The sequence below is a fragment of the Aotus nancymaae genome, unplaced genomic scaffold, assembly GCF_030222135.1.
Source record: "Aotus nancymaae isolate 86718 unplaced genomic scaffold, 86718_ANA_hifiasm-v0.15.2.pri h1tg000108l, whole genome shotgun sequence".
Taxonomy (NCBI): Eukaryota; Metazoa; Chordata; class Mammalia; order Primates; family Aotidae; genus Aotus; species Aotus nancymaae.
This window is the reverse complement of record NW_026988523.1, coordinates 42,947,881-42,962,901: the sequence shown is the minus strand read 5'-3', so window position 1 is coordinate 42,962,901 and position 15,021 is coordinate 42,947,881. Positions and strand designations below refer to the sequence as shown.

Genomic DNA, 15,021 nt, shown 5'->3' with positions numbered 1-15,021 from the left:
TATGTGTGAATTTGATCTCGTCATTATGATGCTAGCTGGTTATTTTGTCCATTAATTAATGCAGTTTCTTCATAGTGTTGATGGTCTTTGCAATTTGGTATGTTTTTGCAGTGGCTGGTACTAGTTTTTCCTTTCCACATTTAGTGCTTCCTTCAGGAGCTCTTGTAAGACAGGCCTGGTGGTGACAAAAATCCCTTAGTAATTGCTTGTCTGTAAAGGATTTTATTTCTCCTTCGCTTATGAACCTTAGTTTGGCTGGATATGAAATTCTGGGTTGAAGATTCTTTTCTTTAAGAATGTTGAATATTGGCCTCCACTGTCTTCTGGCTTGTAGGGTTTCTGCAGAGAGATCTGATGTTAGTCTGATGGGCTTCTCTTTGTGGGTAACCCGACCTTTCTCTCTAGTTGCCCTTAACATTTTTCCCTTCATTTCAACCTTAGTGAATGTGATGATTATGTATCTTGGGGTTGCTCTTCTCGAAGAGTACCTTTGTGATGTTCTCTGTGTTTCCTGAATTTGAATGTTGACCTCTCTTGGTAGGTTGGGGAAGGTCTCCTGGATAATATCCTGAAGAGTATTTTCCAATTTGGTTTCATTCTCCTCATCACTTTTATGTACAACAATTAAATGTAGGTTTGGTCTTTTCACATAGTCCCATATTTCTTGGAGGCTTTGTTTGTTCCTTTTCATTATTTTTTCTCTAATCTTGTCATCTCACTTTATTTCATTAAGTTGATCTTCAATCTCTGATATCTTTTCTTCTGCTTGATCGATTCGGCTATTGATACTTGTGTAACCTTCACGCAGTTCTTGTGCTGTGTTTTTCAGGTCCATTAGTCGTTTATGTTCTTCTCTAAACTGGTTATTCTAGTTAACAATTTCCCCAACCTTTTTTCAGGGTTCTTAGCTTCCTTGCATTGGGTTAGAACATGCTCCTTTACCTCAGAGGAGTTTGTTATTACCCTCCTTCTGAAGCCTACTTCTGTCAATTTGTCAAACTCATTCTCTGTGCAGTTTTGTTCCCTTGCTTGCAAGGAGTTGGGATCCTTTGGAGGAGAAGAAGCGTTCTGGTTTTTGGGATTTTCAGGCTTTTTGTGCTGTTTTTTTCTCATCGTTGTGGATTTATCTACCTTTGGTCTTTGATGTTGACTTTGGATGGGGAGTTTCTGTAGACATTCTTTTTGTTGATGTTGATGCTATTCCTTTCTGTTTGTTTGTTTTCCTTCTAACAGTCAGGCCCTTCTGCTCAGGTCTGCTGGAGTTTGCTGGAGGTCCACTCCAGACCCTGTTTTGCTGGGTATCACCAGCGCAGGCTACAGAACAGCAAAGATTGCTGCCTCTTCCTTCCTCTGGAAGCTTTGTCCCAGAGGGGCACCTGCCAGATGCCAGCCGGAGATCTCATGTATGAGGTGTCTGTCGACCCCTACTGGGAAGTGTCTCCCAATCAGGAGGCATGGGGTCAGGGACCCACTTGAGGAGGCAGTCTGTCTCTTAGCAGAGCTCGAGCACTGTTCTGGGAGATCTGCTGCTCTCTTAAGAGTTGGCAGGCAGGAACATTTAAGTCTGCTAAAGCTGCACCCGTAGACCCCCTTCCCATTGATGCTCTGTACAAGGAAGATGAGAGTTTTATCTACAAGCTCCTAACTGGGGCTGCTGCCTTTCTTTCAGAGATGCCGTGCCCAGAGAGGAAGAATCTAGAGAGGCAGTCTGGCTACAGTGGATCTGCGGTGGGCTCCACCCAGTTTGAACTTCCTGGTGGCTTAGTTTACACTGTGAGGGGAAAACTGCCTACTCAAGCCTCAGTAATGGTGGGCACCCCTTCCCTCACCAACTCCAGCACCCCAGGTCAACTTCAGACTGCTGTGCTGGCAGCGAGAATTTCAAGCCAGTGGATCTTAGCTTGCTGGGCTCCACAGGGTTGGGATCTGCTGAGCTAGAACACTTGGCTCCTTGTCTTCAGCCCCCTTTCCAGGGAAGTGAGCAGTTCTGTCTTGCTGGTGTTCCAGGTGCCACTGGGGCATGAAAAAAAACTCCTGCAGCTACGTTGGTGTTTGCCCAAATGGCCACCCAGTTTTGTGCTTGAAACCCAGGGTCCTGGTGGCATAGTGCCGGAGGGAATCTCCTGGTCTGTGGGTTGCAAAGATTGTGGGAAAAGTGTAGTATCTTGGCCAGAATGCACTGCCTCATAGCACAATCCCTCATGGCTTCCCTTGGCTTGGGGAGGGAGTTCCCCCACCCCTTACACTTACCCAGTGAGATGAGGCCCCACCCTGTTTCAGCACACCCCCTGTGGGCTGCACCCACTGTCTAACCAGTCCCAGTGAGATGAGCCAAGTACCTCATTTGGAAATGCAGAAATCACCTGCCTTTGCGTTGATCCCTCTGGGAGCTGTTCCTATTTGGCCATCTTGCCAGCCATCTTAATCATCCTATTTTTTTCTTTTATACTGTATTTTTACTGTATCTTTTCTATGTTTAGATAGGTTTAGATACACAGATAGTTATCATTGTGTTAGAATTTCTTGAAGTATTCCATCTAATAACATGCCTGTACAGGTTTGTAGCCTAGTGGCAACAGGCTATACCATGTAGCCCAGGCGTGTAGTGTGCTGTACCTTCTAGGTTTGTGGAAGTACACCCTACATATTCACGCAATGAAGAAATTACCTGATTTGGAGGAATTTTGCCTGAAGAAATTTGCCTGATTTTTCAGACAATATCCCCATCATTAAGAAATACGTGACTGGCTGGGCGCAGTGGCTCAAGCCTGTAATCCCAGCACTTTGGGAGGCCGAGGCGGGTGGATCACGAGGTCAAGAGATCGAGACCATCCTGGTCAACATGGTGAAACCCCGTTTCTACTAAAAAAAATACAAAAATAAGCTGGGCATGGTGGCGCGTGCCTGTAATCCCAGCTACTCAGGAGGCTGAGGCAGGAGAATTGCCTGAACCCAGGAGGCGGAGGTTGCGGTGAGCCGAGATCGCGCCATTGCACTCCAGCCTGGGTAACAAGAGCAAGACTCTGTCTCCAAAAAAAAAAGAGAGAAAGAAATACATGACTGTACTTAATAGGCTTAAATCCAGTTTTCACAAGGATATAAGAATCAGAATCCCTCTTTTTTTTTTTTTTTTTGAGATGGAGCCTCACCCAGGCTGGAGTGAAATGGTGCAATCTTGGCTCAATGCAATCTCCACCTCCCAGGTTCAAGCAATTCTCCTGGCTCAGCCTCCTGAGTAGCTGCAATTATAGGCGCCCACCATCACACCCAGCTAATTTTTGTATTTTTAGGAGAGACGGGGGGTTTTGCCATGTTGGCCAGGCTAGTCTCAAACTCCTGACCTCATGTGATCCTTCTGCCTCGGCCTCTGAATGTCTTCTTTGCTTTTAAGACATCCTTATTCATTTTTACTTAAGAAGGCTCAGATTAAGCAATCTCTCTAAGACTATACTGCTAGGAAGTAAGAACTGAGATTTGAAACAAGAAATCTAACTCTAAGAATGATGCTCTCTCTCTGTCTAATCTAGATGAGATTTTTAAAAAGTGATTGAATCACCTCTGGTGAGCAGATTGTACTGGGAGTGTGGGCCTGACTACCTTGTTATGATAAGCCCTTTAATGGCTCTGCTGTGATCTGGGAAAACACAACTAACAGTCACCCTCCCAGTGATGCTGGGCCCCAAACTCTAGCATCAGGAAGTGGCATATGGCCAACAGCATTACCTCTAGAGCAAGAGGACCCTAGTTCAAATCCTAGCTCTGCCTATGAATAGTACATAACCTTGAGAGAATTAATTTATTTCTTTGTGTTCCGTAAAGCAGAATCAGAATAGGACACCCAACTTCCTCAAAGGCTATTGGAAGTATTAAATGATTTAATACACATAAAATGCTTCTATTAGTGCTTTGTACAGAGTAGCTGGTATATAAAGTGTAACTACTACTATGTTATTATCTTTCCCCTCTTCTCTCAGTCTGCATCTAACACAAATATTCTCAGGAACTGCTTAGGATCATACGCTTTAAAAGTGGCCAGGAGTTGTAGTTACAAGTCCAGATGCCAAGCTATCTTCACCCTGTGTCTCTAAGACTGGCCCACAATGGGCAGCAAGGGCAGGAGTCAAACCCACCCAGCTGTCTCTACTCACACCCCTCCCTGTTGTACCATCGGCACAGTCTGGGGTAGCAAATGCTTTCGAGTGGCTATGCTACTCAGCTCCCTTTAGGCAAGGACCTTACTTTTTTAAAAGTAAGTCCTATCGGTGGTTCCAAGGTTATGTGAAATAAGTCATCTAACATTGTATTTTGTCTCATAGAATCTTGTGATTTCTAGGGGTATAGGAAAGAGCCCTCAGTCTCTTGTTACTCCTCCATGTTGATCATTGATGGCTCAAGTTCTTATCAGAGGAAGGAAGGAAACCCGTGGAGTGTTGCCTATGGGCCAGGCATTATTCTAGGCGCTTAATGTACATAATCTCTTTACACGTTTGTAACATCCCTAAGAGGTAGACACTATTATCCCTGTTTTACTATAAGGAAATTGAAACTCAGATTATACAAGGTACCCAGTCTCTGTGGTCACAGAGCAACTAAATAGCTGAGCTGGGATTTGAAATGACATTGATCTAACTCTGCGTATGAGCCTCTCACTTTATTTTTATGAACAAAATTTTATTTTATTACACAATTAGAACTCAACTGAAAATGCAAATGTCACAGAGACAGGTAACACTGATATATGTTCATATTAGAGGACAATATTGCTATTAGATCTTTCCTTGAAAACAGACTGATAAGAGAGAGAGCTGAGGACAGAATATGCATGACAATAAGTAACATTAAAAAAAGTGAGTGGAGGAGAGAAGGAGGAGGAGAAAATTATGGAGAAGTTTTCTTTTTTTTTTTTTTTTGAGATCGAATCTCACTCTGTTGCCCAGGCTGGAGTGCAGTGGCATGATCTTGACTCACTGCGACCTCTGCTTCTCAAGTTCAAGTGATTCTCCTGCCTCAGCCTCCTAAGTAGCTGTGATTACAGGTACCTGCCACCATGCCCAGCTAATTTTTGTATTTTCAGTAGAGATGGGGTTTCGCCATGTTGGCGAGGCTGGTCTCAAACTCCTGAGCTCAGGTGATCCACCCATCCCGGCCTCCCCAAGTGCTGGGATTATAGGCGTGAGCCACCACCATGCCTGGCTGTGTATTAGTTTTCAATTTCTGCTGTAACAAATTATCATGAACCTAGTGTCTTAAATGACACAAATTTATTATCTTTCAGTTCTGCAAGTCGGAAGTGCAACAGGGGTCTTGTCAGGCTAAAACCTGGTTGTTGTCAAAGCTGTTTCTTCCTGTAGCTCTAGGGCAGAATTCATTTCCTTGCTCACTGAGGTGGCAGAATTGAGTTCCATGGGGTTGTAGGACTGATGTCCCCCATTTCCCTGCTGTCTCTCAGCTGGGTCAGACTGGGTCAGGCCTCTCTCTGGTCCTTGCAAATGGCCCCTGCTTCTTAGCATCAGCAGCGAGGTGTTGAATCCTCACACTGACAGCTTCAGACTAATTATTATTATTATTTTTTGAGACAGAGTCTTGCTCTGTCACCCAGGTGGGAGTGCAGTGGCACAATCTTGTCTTACTGCAACCCCTGCCTCCTGACTTCAAGCGATTCTCTTGCTTCAGCCTACTGAGTAGCTGGTATTACAGGCCACCATGCATGGCTAATTTTTGTATTTTCAGTAGAGACAGATTTCACTATGTTGGCCAGGCTGGTCTCAAACTCCTGGCTTCAAGCAATCCGCCTGCCTCGGCTTCCCAAAGTGCTGGGTTTACAGGTGTGTGCCACCATGCCCGGCCTCCAGACTGTTTTATTTATTTATTTATTGCCTATGTTTTTCATATCTCTGTGACCCAGCTGGAAAGGCTATCCACTTGTAAGAGCTCATGTAATTAGATTGGACCCACTCAGGTAAGCAAGGATAGTCTCCCTATCTGGAGGTCCTTACCCTTAATCACATCTTCAAAGTCTTTTTTTCTATGTAAAGTAATGCATTCCAGATTCTGGGTGTTAGGGCATGGACAACTTTGTGGGGAGGCATTATTCTGTCTACCAAAAGAGAAGTACGTGGGGTCACCCACAAACAGCCTGTCTGATAGCTTTGCCTTTGGTCCCCTGGTCTTGGGCAGTAGAGTTTTGCTAGTTCTCCCATGTTATTCTCTTGAAGGATCTGAAAGTTCAGGATGAAGATGAAGGAGAGGGAAGCTCTGAGCTGCTAATACACAGATCCTGACCTACCTCCAAAGGGTTTTTGGCCTACCAGCTTCCCAGTGTCCCTTTAAAGCAATTTGTAGTCTGTTATCCTGTATCATTAACCTAATTAGTGTAATTGCACCCAATTACGTAATCAGTGTAAATACATGAAGAATCCCATAATTAGACGATGCAATTAGGTAATTAATAGATGACGTGGGAAAAATCCATAGAAAACATTCTGAAATGGACATGGTGCCTGCATGAAGCAGGCAATTTGCTAACTTCAGCATCTCAGCCAACTCCCTCTGTTCACGAAGAGAGATCCACAAATTAATTGGAATCCAGCCATAAAACTCTTATTCTAAAAACTCCTGCTATCTTGCATCAGATCCCTCCACCCCCAATTTTTATAACTACACATCTGGCTTGTCTCTCTATGCTGTTCTTGGGAAGATAAACTTCTCCCACAAAGCTGAGTAGGCTAAAAAAATCTGGTTCAGTGTAAACCAGATTTGATACTGTGTCTATAGATAGAATGAGGCTGTTATTAAGGCCATGTCTGTATGACTGAAATAACCAGACTGCACCAGAGACAGAGCTGGGCTGCTTAGTTGACAGTCTTACTAGCCAATTCACATGGAGGCAAAGTCTGTCTGAACATAGGTACATATTTCTTCAGCGGACGCTATGGATCTTGGGAGCTCATGCAGAAAGAGGGTCTGTTCAAATGTCCTGCCAATTCCTTCTCCAAATACATCTTCAGTTTACTCATTTGTTTCTGCCTCTACAGTCATGCCCCTAGGTCTAGCAATTGGGTTTCTCACTCGCCCTATGATGGCAGCATCCTGACTGATTTCCTTGCATTTATTCTCATCCTTCTTCCAATCTATTCTCCTCCAGCAGCAGTCAGAGAGGTCTTAAGAGCTCTTCAATCTGTTGCTTAAAACTTTTTTATGAGAAAACCTATGTCTTTTTTTTTTTTTTTTTGAGACAGAGTCTCGCTCTGTCACCCAGGCTGGAGTGCAGTGGCATAATATTGGCTCGCTGCAACCTCTACCTCCTGGGTTCAAGTGATTCTTCTGCCTCAGCCTCCTGAGTAGCTGGGACTATAGGTGCCCTCCACCATGCCTGGCTAAGTTTTGTGTTTTTAGTAGAGACAGGGTTTCACCATATTGGTCAGGCTGGTCTGGAACTCCTGATCATGTGATCTGCCCGCCTCGGCCTCCCAAAGTGCTGGCGTTACAGGCGTGAGCCACAGTACCCGGCCCAAGAAAACCTCTGTCTTTAACACGGGCTACAAAGTCTTATGTGATTAGACCTCTGTCCACCTCTCAAGCTTTTCTTAATCCCTCCCTAACACCTTCCTGTCACATTGGCTCCTTCCATATCTTCAAATGCATTAAGCCCTTTCCTACCTCCACGCTTTTCCACAAGCTCTTCTTTCCCCTAGGTTGGAGCATGTTAGCCCTTGTCTTTCTTTCTTTCTTTTTTTTTTTTTTGAGCCAGAGTCTTGCTCTGTCACCGAGGCTGGAGTGCAGTGGCGCAATATTGGCTCGCTGCAACCTCTGCGTCCCGGGTCCAAGTGATTCTCCTGCCCCTGCCTTTGAGTAGCTGGAATTACAGGCATGTGGTACCACACCGGGCTAACTTTTGTATTTTTAGTAGAGACAGGGTTTCACCATGTTGGCCACAGTGATCTCAAACTCCTGACCTCGTGATCTATATGCCTCAGCCTCCCAAGGTGCTGAGATTACAGGCATGAGCCACTGCGCCCAGCCTACTCCTTGCCTTTCACTGCTTAAATTCATTCATTCTCTGGGCCCATAATTCCTTAGAGAAGCTTTCTTTCATCTCTTGAATTAAAACATTTCCTCATTGCAATCTCCCAAAACACATTATACCTTTCTTTCTGGTGTTCATCACAATCTGTAATTCTGCATTTATTATCTGTGATATTATTTTATGATCTGTGCCGTCCACTAGATTATAAACTTCTTGAAGACAACAGGATGTTTGTTTTGTTCACCACTGAATCTCTAGTATCTAGCACATAGTAGAAACTCTGTAGATATTGTGGAATGAATACTGTGTTGAAAGTGAGAGAAAGTTACCATTATCATTGGCAGGGGCCAGTCCAAGCCAGCAGGGTGAAAAACTAGAAGGGTGCTCGGCTTCACAGACACAAACAAATAGTGACTGCAAGGAAGGCGTATCCACTAAGTTGTGAGCACCATCTCCACCACATAAATACAGGCCAAAAGACTGTTTACGTGCATTACTTAGAGAACCTTACTTGGAGAGAGAAGTCAGCTCCTTCTTCCCCTTCCATACTTGGTGATAGAGTGAAAGACATGACCGAGACTAAAGTTTACGGGTTTACCATAACAGGTGATTAGCATGGATCAAGTTAGTAAATCTGCCGTGAGGACCATCTCGCTGGCCAGCAGCTCCTGTGGAACGTGTTGTCTGGGGTCTGGAGCTATGAGCGCCGACTGACCATCAGGAGAACATCTGACTGCTCCTCATTTGCAGTTGTGATCAGACTTTGTGTTTCTGTCCCTCTTCTTTTAATTTTAGCCTTTTCCTTAGAGAGAAACCTATGCAGATTTTGCTGCTGACCGAATGCAGACACACTACTAAATTGATTTTTACCTTTTGCTTTGTATTATACAGCCTAGAAAAAGCTAGCAGGGAGGTTGAGATAATACACCATCTGGTGATGTGGACCCAGGTATGGGTTAGAACTCATTATGAGCAAACAGAAGGGTCAGAAAAAGAAAAAAAAGAAAAAATGAATTCTCTTTGTGGCAAGGTTATTCAAGGCACAAAAAGTAGTCAACTTCTCTGTTTCCAGACTCAACCAAGCAAATCAAATGCAGCATCAGTTGGATTTTCTCTTTTTATTAGTTGAATGCTGTTGCATTTATAGTCATTTCTCTGATAAGCACTTGATCATTCTGTAATAATTTCATTCACTTATTTAGTCTTTAATAAATATTTACTGAACACCTACCTTCTACTTCCTTGGGACTTTACGAGTCACTTGAAATGCACAAAATTCTCTTCTTAGCAATATGTCTTCTCTCCATGAAACCAGATCTCTGGGTCAGCCTTCCAAGAGCATTAAGAACCAAGACCATTTTCAGGAAGATAGATGGCTATGTCTTGATTTACAACCTGGAACAGAGAATACAGATAGCAAGTCTCCTGGATTGGTATGACCAAACAGATGTGGCCCCTCTCTTGCAGAACGGTCTACCTGACAAAACAGGCTACAAGTAATTCTAGTCAAGTGTAATGAGTATTATGCTAGGGGAAGTGCAGGGTGCATGATAACACATTTTAGGGAAATCTGACCTAGTCTAGGGCCTCAGGGAAGCCCTCTTGGAAAAACTGAAATTTAAGCTGAGATTTGCAAGAAGGATAGGAATGCAAGGTAAGGGGTTGCCTGATATGATAGCCATTGCATGTATATACATATATACACACATACTTTTTTTGAGTTGGGGGGGGCAAATGTATGTTCAGTGATAGTAATATTGGCCTTAGGAAGGGTGCTCAAGGATGTTCACAGACCTGAAGGTGAGAGGGTACATGACATATTTATTGGATTGGATGGAAGAAGAGAAATATGACTAGAATGCACATTTTTAGAGAAAGGGTGCCTTTTCCCTGCAACAGGAGGCAGCTTTCTGGAGACAAAGTTCCTATTTTGCATTTTATATGTAAAATATGAAACATATGTTGGGGAAGCTTTTTAGTGAATGTCGAAAGGACCCAAGGCTATTCTGTATGATTTTTAAAAGAAGGTGAATTATAGAAGGATGGTGCTCCAGGAAATTTCGAATGAGAATGATGGAGGGAAGCTTGTTAGCTCTGGCTTCTTCTACCAACCTGCCTTCTCCCTGTAAATCCATATCTCTGGGTCAGTCTCCCAAGGGCTGGAGTAACCAGCACCGTTTTCAGGGAGATAGATGGCTACATCTGGGTTTATTGCTTGCACCAACAGGACACAGATAGTATGTCTGTCGGATTGGGCTGGCCAACCTCCACAGTGTGAGGCAGCGTCAATGGCTCCAGTGGGATACCAGCAGGCACATATATCGATCGTAAATAATGTCTTAATGTCCCATAGTAGGTCATAAATCAAAGAGATTTCAAAATATCTTTCTCTCTGGTTTGTTCCAATGGACTGCATTCTGGCTTGGAACTTTTCTTTTCAGGGTTAGAGCATGACCTGGCCCTCTTGCCCACGGCAGTTCAAATCCTTTTCTTAACCTCTGCTTCCACAGGGCCTGGAGGGCTTATTATAACCACCTCTATCTCTGTGCACACATCACTGGAATAACCAGAGTTGCAGAGTCTGCATATTTTGCCCTTTGTCAATGCTTCGTAAATACCCTGGTGGCTATTTGATGGGCTGCACTACTGTTTGCAAGTAAACTATTTTCCTCAGTTTTAACATTAAGTATTACACAGATTTACAGAGTTAGAGAGAGCCTTGTAGTTTATTAAATTTATCCCCTTCTTTGACCAACTGAAGCAGGAAAGAGAAAAGGATTTTCTTCAACATATCCAGGCCTTTAAGAAGGAGTGACCCACCTGACTGGAGTTTGGAAGAAGGAACTAGTTATGCTTGCTTTAGTCCCTCCTGAGTGGGTGTATTCTAGTTGGCTCTGTCATCGTGGAGTGGGCTTCCTGGGATGGGCTGTGCCTCTGCAGAAGGTGAGGAGCGTGCCTGAAGTTGTCCATATACCTGCGATTTGATGGGTAGCTTTAATTTCAGGATAAATTCCAACTCATGTCCTCCAATCCAGCTTTTTTAAAGTTGATATTTGATCCCCATCTGTCTAATTCCTTGGTCTATCTCTTACTGGTTCCAAAATCAGAATGGAAAGAGGAATGTTATTCCCTGGATACTTCTAAAACTCTACAAAGCGACTCTCTTTAACATTAGTGATCACATGAACATGCTGATCTTTATAACCTGTCGTTGTCTAGGCTTCAGCCGCTGTTCCTACCCCATCCCTGACTCTAGCCCCACCACCACACTTTCAGAGTGAGAGTTGTCCCTCTTGGTGCCGGGACAACCTTCTTCTCCTATACTTGGATATCAGAACTCCAGGTTCTCTGACTTTTGGACCCGGGGACCTGCATCACCGGCTCTCCTAAGTACTTAGTCCTTCGGCCTCAGACTAAGAATTATATCATTAGCTTCCCCGATTCTGAGACTTTTGGACTTGGATTGAGGCACACTCCCAAAATCCCTGGGTCTCTAGCTGTCATGGCCTCTCAGCCTCCATAATCATGTGAGCCAATTCTCCTAGTAAGTCTTCTTTTATCTCTATGTATCTAACTGGCAGAGCCCAAGGCCTCACACCTGTAATCTCAGTACTTTGGGAGGCTGAGGTGGGTGGATTACCTGAGGTCAGGAGTTCGAGACCAAACTGGCCAACATGGTGAAATCCTGTCTCTACTAAAATGCAAAAAGAAGCTGACTGTGGTAGTGCACACCTGTAGTCCCAGCTACTTGGGAGGCCGAGGCAGGAGAATCACTTGAACCTGGGAGATGGAGGCTGCAGTGAGCTGAGATCATGCCAGTGCACTCCAGCCTGGGCAACAGAGAGAGACTTTGTCTCAAAAGATAAAATTAAAAAAAATTATCTATCTATCTATCTATCTATCTATCTATCTATCTATCTATCTATCTTATGAGTCTTATTGGTTTTCTCACTCTGGAGAACCCGTGACTAATACAGGTTATATATCTTATCTGAAATGCTCTAGACCAGAAATGTTTTGAATTTTGAACTTTTTTGGATTTTGAAATATTTGCATATACATAATGAGATATCTTGAGGATAAGACCCTTAAGTCCCAACACAAAATTAATTTATGTTTTATAAACACCTTATTTAAATTTTAACTATTTTGTGCATGTGACCAAGTTTTGACTCTGTTTTGACTATATCCCATCATGAGGTTGGGTGTGGAATTTTCCACTTGTGGTGTCATGCTGGCACTCACAAAGTTTCGGATTTTGGAGCATTTTGGGTTTTCAGATGAGAGTTACTCAACCTGTACAGTGTTTGTTTGTGTTTTTTTTTGTTTTTTTTTTGAGACGGAGTTTCGCTCTTGTTACCCAGGCTGGAGTGCAATGGCGCGATCTCGGCTCACCACTGTACAGTGTTTTTAAACAGTGATACACAAGGGTCAGCAGGTGGAGGACGCCGGTCTGTTGGCATGTCTATGAATGCTTCTGAGAGGCCTCTATCATGGAAACTGGGGTAAATACTTAATTTACATTTTAATGGCATTTCCAGTTTATATATCTAGAACAGATAGATGAATAAAAAGCAAATCAGCTGCTTTTAACATAGAATTCGTTGTAAGTTTTCCTAGTCTTTTTTCCACTTAGAAAGATTACAGATGCATTTGTGACTCAGATCAAACATATCCAGGAAAAACATTCAGTTTCACTTTACTGTGGTTGGGAAAAGCCTATCTCTGCACTCAAGAGTAGCTGCATTGGGATTTTTTACTTGTCCACAGTCTAATATCTTTGAGGCTGTTTGCTTGCTTGCTTCCTTCCTTTCTTCCTTCTTTCCTTCTTCCCTTCTCTTTCTTTCCTTTTTGACAGAGTTTCACTCTTTTTGCCCAGGCTGGAATGCAATGTCATGATCTCAGCTCACCACAACCTCTGCCTCCCAGGTTCAAGCAATTCTCCTGCCTCAGCCTCCTGAGTAGCTGGGATTACAGGTGCGCACCATGACGCCCGGCTAATTTTGTATTTTTAGTAGAGACGGGGTTTCTCCATGTTGGTCAGGCTGGTCTTGAACTCCCCACCTCAGGTGATCCACTCGCTTTGGTCTCCCGAAGTGCTGGGATTACAGGCATGAACCACCACGCCCGGCCGTTGTTTGCTGTCTTTATGTGATGGATCTCTTGGGCCATTTTAATCTGATGTTCACCTTAGCCTCCAAAATTATGAATTAAAAAACCATGTAGAGCCATGGGTCTGTTTTGGAAACAAACAGCGACAACAAAAAACCCAGTCTTTATTTTCTGCGGTTTCTTAGCTGGTTGTATTTCAAAACACAGGGCTTTGCATTATGCCTGATCCCAAATTGCCAGAGTGGTTAAAAATAGCAGATACTTTTAAAGGTTGCTGTACTTTGAGAAACTCTTAGGGGGTTCCAAATTCTTTCTATGTCTGGGAAGCAGCCCCATACGTAGAAAGCGGTAGGACGTCTGTGTCTCTCTCTGCATCCTGCTGTCTGTGCATCTGGGAACAGCTCTGGGATGCTGTTGCCAGACAAGAGAGGGCACTGTGTGTACCTGCGGTTGGCAGGTAAAGGTGGAGACACCCAGTGAGGCTCATGCCATTTGTCCTTTGGTTCTGACTTTACTCTGTTGCCTTGACAACTGCCGTGGAAGGAGAAACTTCTGGAACATAAAAAGCTTAGAAAAGCTCTCATCAAGATTGTTCATGGTTCTCTGGCTAAGGGCCCTCTTTTAAAAGAGTAGCTTCATTTTTCTTCACAGTAGTGTGGGAATTTGCTAGTCTGTCCCAATGCAAAAATCATCTCCTTTTTTTTGCAGCAGGTGGGGCAGAACTTCCATCCTGCTATGAGTTCTCCAGAGGGAGCATGTACCCCAGGGAGTCTCTGAAATCACAAGCATTTAGAGGAAAATTGAAGCTCTGTGGAATTTCAATCTGCCTTCCTTAAAAAGGCACATAGTTTTAAATCATTGCTCCATTAAGTCTTTTGTATTCCCCAGTTAGCACTTTGTGTTTCCTTTTTCCTTCCTTTTTTTTCCCTTTAGCTTCTCTGCTATTCTGTTACAACTCTCTTCTCATGTGTCCTGAGACTCCCGAGGAGCTGACAGAGTTTCCTACTTTAACTCTGGAGAGATTAAACTAAGTCCCAGCAGGTGTGACCCAGCGGTTGCAGGGAGCGCCCCCAAAGGGACGAAGAGCACCTTCACTGCCCAGGACTCTTGTCTGGAAGACGCTTCCTTCCTAGAGCAAGTCCCTACAATCATAAAGCAGTTACACAAGCTTTCCGAGCCCCTGACTTCTGTATCTGTGCTGCTTATATTGAGGTGACCTGAAAGGATTTCCTGCCAAAGTGAAAATTCTGGGACGAGAAGGGGTTCTAGAACTCTGCAAGATGGAGGAAGAGTTCAGGCTTCAGTGCCATGTTCTTCCAGGATTCTAGGTAAAGACAGGTGACTGGCAGAGATCGTTGAATCAGAGAGGAATGCTTGGTCTTTGTAGGCAGTTTTGCTAAACATACAGGAGGCACTCTAGGGAATATTTAGTATAATTAACTTATTTTACAATATGAGGAAATTAGATCCTAGAGCACGGAAAAGCTTACCCAAAGTCAAGTAGCCAAATGACATATCCAAGACTAACCTTGATTTCCTAAGACTCCAGCCAGCGTTTATCCCAAATATTAATGTATTTTCTAGGAAGATGATCATCGTTTTAGTGGAACAGTTCATATGGACATTATAGGACTGTTTTGGTAGATTCAGTACCATTAAACATTCTTGATTAAAGAAAAAGAACAGGCCAGGCATGGTGGCTCATGCCTGTAATCCCAGCACTTTGGGAGGCCAAGGCAGGCAGATTACTTGAGGTCAGGAGTTCAAGACTAGCCTGGCCAACATGGTGAAACCCTGGATCTACTAAAAATACAAAAATTAGCTGGGCATGGTGGCAGGCACATGTAATTCCAGCTACTCAGGAGCCTGAAGCAGGAGAATTG

The 15,021-nt window shown here is 43.7% G+C and overlaps 1 pseudogene; it reads right to left on the bottom strand.

Annotated features, from left to right (window-relative positions):
• Nucleotides 1-835, bottom strand: part of LOC105728511 (bifunctional methylenetetrahydrofolate dehydrogenase/cyclohydrolase, mitochondrial-like) — a 41,994-nt pseudogene extending 41,159 nt beyond the window's left edge.
• Between the last annotated feature and the right edge of the window lie 14,186 nt (nt 836-15,021).